The sequence below is a fragment of the Ranitomeya imitator genome, chromosome 6, assembly GCF_032444005.1.
Source record: "Ranitomeya imitator isolate aRanImi1 chromosome 6, aRanImi1.pri, whole genome shotgun sequence".
NCBI classification, from domain to species: domain Eukaryota; kingdom Metazoa; phylum Chordata; class Amphibia; order Anura; family Dendrobatidae; genus Ranitomeya; species Ranitomeya imitator.
In genome coordinates this window covers 484143717-484150207 of record NC_091287.1, presented here as the reverse complement: position 1 = coordinate 484150207, position 6491 = coordinate 484143717, and positions in this window count along the sequence as shown.

Sequence of the window (6491 nt, the reverse complement as noted above, 5' to 3'; positions counted from 1 at the left end):
TTTCACAAAAAGTGCCCTATATTGCTGCTATCAAGAGAATATTTGTTTGCTATTACAGATACCTGTTGCCAGTAATTAGAAATACAAAATTCCTGTTAAGTGAACTTAAGTCATAAATATAATGTGTTTTTTTCTCAAAAAGATTCAACAGTTTGAAATAGCATTTTTTTATCTAAAAAAAAGAGCCCCAAATCACTTTAATGTGTAGTATTATGCTAGTGTAGCTTCTCACTCAGGATAATAAGTAAATCTAAAGACCGCAAGTGACCCTGCTACTTCCTACACAGACTAAAAACTTGGGCTGAAAGGTGGCAGATGAGATTTAACAATGATAAATGTCAGGTTATACACATGGGAAGAAGGAATCAATATCACCATTACACACTGAATGGGAAACCACTGGGTAAATTTGACAGGGAGAAGGACTTGGGGATCCTAGTTAATGATAAACTTACCTGGAGCAGCCAGTGCCAGGCAGCAGCTGCTAAGGCAAACAGGATCATGGGGTGCATTAAAAGAGGTCTGGATACACATGATGAGAGCATTATACTGCCTCTGTACAAATCCCTAGTTAGACCGCACATGGAGTACTGTGTCCAGTTTTGGGCACCGGTGCTCAGGAAGGATATAATGGAACTAGAGAGAGTACAAAGGAGGGCAACAAAATTAATAAAGGGGATGGGAGAACTACAATACCCAGATAGATTAGCGAAATTAGGATTATTTAGTCTAGAAAAAAGACGACTGAGGGGCGATCTAATAACCATGTATAAGTATATAAGGGGACAATACAAATATCTCGCTGAGGATCTGTTTATACCAAGGAAGGTGACGGGCACAAGGGGGCATTCTTTGCGTCTGGAGGAGAGAAGGTTTTTCCACCAACATAGAAGAGGATTCTTTACTGTTAGGGCAGTGAGAATCTGGAATTGCTTGCCTGAGGAGGTGGTGATGGCGAACTCAGTCGAGGGGTTCAAGAGAGGCCTGGATGTCTTCCTGGAGCAGAACAATATTGTATCATACAATTATTAGGTTCTGTAGAAGGACGTAGATCTGGGGATTTATTATGATGGAATATAGGCTGAACTGGATGGACAAATGTCTTTTTTCAGCCTTACTAACTATGTTACTATGTTACTATATAAAGATCCTGACCAGCTTTCCCTAGTGGTTCCTGTGTGAGTAGAGATCACCCTAAACACAGACTGGATGATGGCAGCTCAGACCTATGCTGCCTAAAAGGTCGGCGAGAACATCAAGTTCCTCCTAAAGAACTAGAGGGCAAAGCAGAATGTGAATTACCTACAAAAGGGAAAGCCTGCTAAAAAAAGGAAAGATACCAGAGTCAGTAAAATAAACTATGCAATACAAAATAAAGTATAAAGTGTACGTACTGTTAGAAAGTATGCGGCCTACTAGTTAAGTGCTGGACAAAGATCAGAAACAGCAAGGAGATAAACCCTAGCTGGAAACACACTGGCTGGTTTTAAACTACAGCAGAATGACTAAACATCCAAACGAGAATATCACCAGCAGGAGATACCAGCAGTTGGACAAAATATAAAGCCGCACCCGAAAGGTGATAAAGCAAACAAATGAAAACACCTGTTATTATTATTATTATTATTATTATTTATTGTTATAGCGCCATTTATTCCATGGCGCTTTACATGTGAGGAGGGGTATACATAATGAAAACAAGTACAATAATCTTAAACAATACAAGTCATAACTGGTACAGGAGGAATGAGGACCCTGCCCGCGAAGTGCTAAACAGATTGCAGTCAGAATAGTAGAACATAAACACCTGGAAAGAGTTGTGTCTGCTTTGGCTTGGTGCTGGTAGTATAACGAGGCACAGCTGTAGTGGTGCTCAAGTAGGTTCCCAAAATCATAAATGAATATAAATAAAACTTGGAACTCAGCATTTAGAAATCCGTTGAAAGAATTTTTAATGCAGTCCAAAGAAAGTATAACAAACGTTTCGGTCTTTAATGGACCTTCATCAGTATACTCCAGCTAGCGGCGGATACCGCATTGCATGCGGGCACAGCACCACTATCCACCACTGCAACGCAACCAGACAATCTTTTCTTTTTTGAAGAAAGCCTCTAAGTGTGACACTAATTTCCTACAGTCCAAGTTCATTCTAATGCCCTTCTCCTACTGTAGCAATTGAGCAGTTGGTATACTGATCATGGTCCATTAAAGACAGAAATGTTTGTTATACTTTCTTTGGACTGCATTAAAAATTCTTTCAACGGATTTCTAAAAGTTGACTGCCAAGTTTTATTTATATTGTTTTTGCTTGGTGGACAGAGAAGCTGACTACAAAACACAGGCTCAAGAGTGCAAACACAGGAGCATGACACATAAGACCGTTTCACGAAGACTGGTGTAGTGTAAGCTTGCACTATGTCAGTCTTGACAGAGTACACAGTGCCAGATTGATTAAGAGGTGCATGCCACTTAATACATTTTATGTGTTTAGCAATTGGCATGCGCCTCGATGTGTTGCTTCAGAAATATTACTCCAGTCACTGATAAGCATTTCTGGTATAGAAAAGAATGGCAGACTTCATGAAATAGACAAAGGGAATAGCCTTGCCCCTGCCCTTCACCAGCTCTTCCACATTCCAGAAGAGATGATCCAAAGTGATGTTAAAACATCAAAAGCTATACAATTATTGCACAACTCCGAATTGCACAAAACAATTTGCATCTTTTCAAAGTTGTTGTGCCACTTTTGTCATGTGAAAGCTTTGACAATTGGGCCCCATAGATTTGAAACATAGGATTCCTAATAACTGCAGATTTTACTAGGCGAAACTAAGAAACTGACTGCATACTGGTAAACAATGAAGCCAATATTATTGCAGTACATGGCAATAATACTATGTACAATCATATGGGTTTTTTTTGTTCCCATGACAAAATAGAAAAACAAAATTGTTTAGTGCAGGTGGGAACCCAGCCATGCCATCAATCCCATCAGTCCTTATTCCCAGTGAGTACAACTATAATTTCCCTTATTTCAGACACACAAATACAGAGCATAATTTCATGAGAGATAATTAACCTACCATTATCGTTATATATATTGAGAGTTTGAAGAAAACAAAAAACTCTCACTACACCCAGAACATGCAAACTCTATGCAAATAAGTAATTTGATGTATTGGAACCTGTGAATCCAGTGTTGTAAGGCAACATTACCAGAGTGAGCGGATTGTTTGAAATTCAGATTTGTTTCATTTTCCCCAAAAATTATATGTTTGTGAATAAATTTGCACGAATCTCAATTCTAGAAATGGAAGATGAGAAAAAAATGAGAAAGAAAGGGAGAAAGAGAGGGAGAGACAGAAGGAGTGAGATACCATCTCAGAAATGCGCTTTGGAGAATTTGGAGGCCAATTCAACATCTTTGTCATGTTCTTGAAATTGCACCTAAGTAATTTTAGAAGTCTTGCAGGGCACATCATCCTGCTAAAAGCAGTGAGCGCCATTAAGGCATGCTTCTACTATGATGAGGGGTACCTGTTCTGCAACAATGTTTAGGTAGGTGGTATGTATTAAATCCATATGAACATTGGAACCCAAAAATTGCCCGAAGCCTACTATCCATAGTGCCTGCTGATGCTATTGTGTTCCAAGGGACATGACGCACACTTGTTCGGCCATCCACACGTGGTAAAGGAAAAAAATGATTCATCATACCAAACCCCCTTCTCCCATTGCTCCATGGCTCAGTGACTCTATGATCCATTGGCACACAGATTCCTGTTACTGGTTCACTGGTTTTCATTCTGCGGTCTACTGCTGATGGATATTGACCACTGCAAACTGGGAACACTCAAACAGACCTGATATTTTGGAGACGAAATGACCCAGTCTTCCACTTATCATGATTGTCAGTCACTCACAGCCGTACACTTGCCCATTTATCCTGCTTCCAACACAATAACTTAAGGAACTGACTGCTCTCTGCCTAATATATCTCATACATTGACAGGTGTCATTATAAAAAGGTAATCGACGTTCTTCATTTTACCTGTTTTAATATTATGGCTGATCGATGTATCTTTTATTTTCTGTCTGGTTTCTTCTTTCCCGCCATCTGCGATATGGAGTGATTCTAAAATAATGGCTGATTTCATTTTATGCTGCATTTATTTTGAAGCGCACAAATGGTATGTTTGGTCTTTCCAAGGTACAATAGATGCTAAAGGCTTTACAGGAGAAAGCATCTGGGTGCACTCCTTTCTAGAACAAAAAGCGCCTCAAGGATCCCAGCCTTAAGAATCCCAGCATCTGTTACAGGTCTTTAAATATGGTGCACTTCTTGATAAAGAAGAATGACCTTGAACAGTCTTAGCAAGGTGTTTAGAGGATAAAACCGGCACCATTGTTGTTGTACCTGTAATGGTAAAAGATTATTTCATACCGGTGGAAAAAAATCATGTGAAAATAAAGACTAAATGTGTAATGCCTTCATACTAGAGGAAGATTATTAAGTGCAAAAATAAAGAATAAAAAGATGAAAATAAAGAAGGTCAGATGTAAAAACGTGTACAGCGTGTTACCCACCAATTCAAGAGGGTAAAAGCACGCTCCATCCACGGCTTTCTTCTTCTAAAATGTGTCAATGAGGTAGGTGGGGGAAAATGTATTAACCAAATCTTGCTCATGTCCTCTGCTCTGATAGATTACTCATCGATGCAAATGAAAATTGGCAAAGGTAACCAAAGAATTTTGTTGAAAGAGAAACAAAAGAATAATCTAATGATTTTATTTTTAACCATGAAATGCTTATTTTTAAAAAATACTCTTTTATTAAAAATAAATAAATGACAATTTTGGAGAAAAAGCAAGAATGCAAAAATTTGTCTCAGACTCGCTTTCATGGTCTATTATGTTTTAATTGTACTGTGTATTACTGGCTAAATCAGCGATACTGGTGTACAGACAATTACAGGCAGTCCTCGTGTTAAGAAGATGCGTTTTGTAGCTTTGTTCGTAAACCAGATATGTATGTAAGTTGGAACAGGGCCCAGAAAAGCGTTAAAGATGACCTCACTGATGACCACACTGGCCACCCCACCATGCAGTCCTCTTCTTTCTGTAGTTGGTTGTGATGCATCTCCGGCCTCTTCACTAAAGATCAGGACTTACAGTTACATCCAGGCCTCAGGGGGTATTACCCATCATAAGATCGCGACATCAACATTGCGGCCTTATAAAGTGCAGACGTCTTAAATATGTGGTGCACGATAGCAGAAAGAACATGGCCAGAGATGTATTAGTTTGTTTGGTATTTTTAACCAATACTCACCTCATGGTCCTCCTCTATCAAACATCAGGTGCGCGGTATCTCCAGCCTCTTCACCATAGACCAAGATTTGTGTCCACCTTCATGCCAGGCCTTGCCAGTCATAAGGTTGTGGTGAAGATGCGACCTTATGACACGCTGTGAGCTCTGGCCTAGATGCAGCTGGAAGTCCTTGTCTAAAGTAAAGAGGTCGAAGATGCAGCGTGCGACATTAGAAAGAAGAGGACTGAACGGTTTCCGGAGGGGTCAGTGGTGAGTATGTGTGTTTTTTTGTTATTTTAAAACTTGACATTTGTAACTATGGGTCATATGTAAGTCGGATATTCATAAGTCAGGGTCTCCCATTGACACATATTTATTGATATGCTTCCAGAATAAAGTTTAATTACAGTGCACAGAACCTTCCAAAACCTCAGTATCTGGGGTGTTTCCCACCACAGATTTCCTCCCTTTCACTAAACGAATTGTTACCTGCCCCATACAAATACAGAAACCTTACCCAACATTCTGACTTTTTACACAATAGAGCTAATCCCCTTTCATTGCCCAACTCTGAAAACAAAATTTAAGGAAGTGAATCATTTCTACTGTCTTAATAGCCTTTGTTGTAAGGGGTACAATGAGATATTTTTAAATGTGAAGTTGCTCAATTTATCTCTATCTCCCATCTATATATTTAATTATATATGTTTATCTATCATTCTATCAGTCTAGCTGTTTCATATCTCTTTCTTTTGTATCCTAAATTTAATATCCCCACATATCTATTTCCTATCTATTGTATTGAACTGGCCAATTTATACGCTAAGTAACATAGTAACATAGTAACATAGTTAGTAAGGCCGAAAAAAGACATTTGTCCATCCAGTTCAGCCTATATTCCATCATAATAAATCCCCATATCTACGTCCTTCTACAGAACCTAATAATTGTATGATACAATATTGTTCTGCTCCAGGAAGACATCCAGGCCTCTCTTGAACCCCTCGACTGAGTTCGCCATCAACACCTCCTCAGGCAAGCAATTCCAGATTCTCACTGCCCTAACAGTAAAGAATCCTCTTCTATGTTGGTGGAAAAACCTTCTCTCCTCCAGACGCAAAGAATGCCCCCTTGTGCCCGTCACCTTCCTTGGTATAAACAGATCCTCAGCGAGATATTT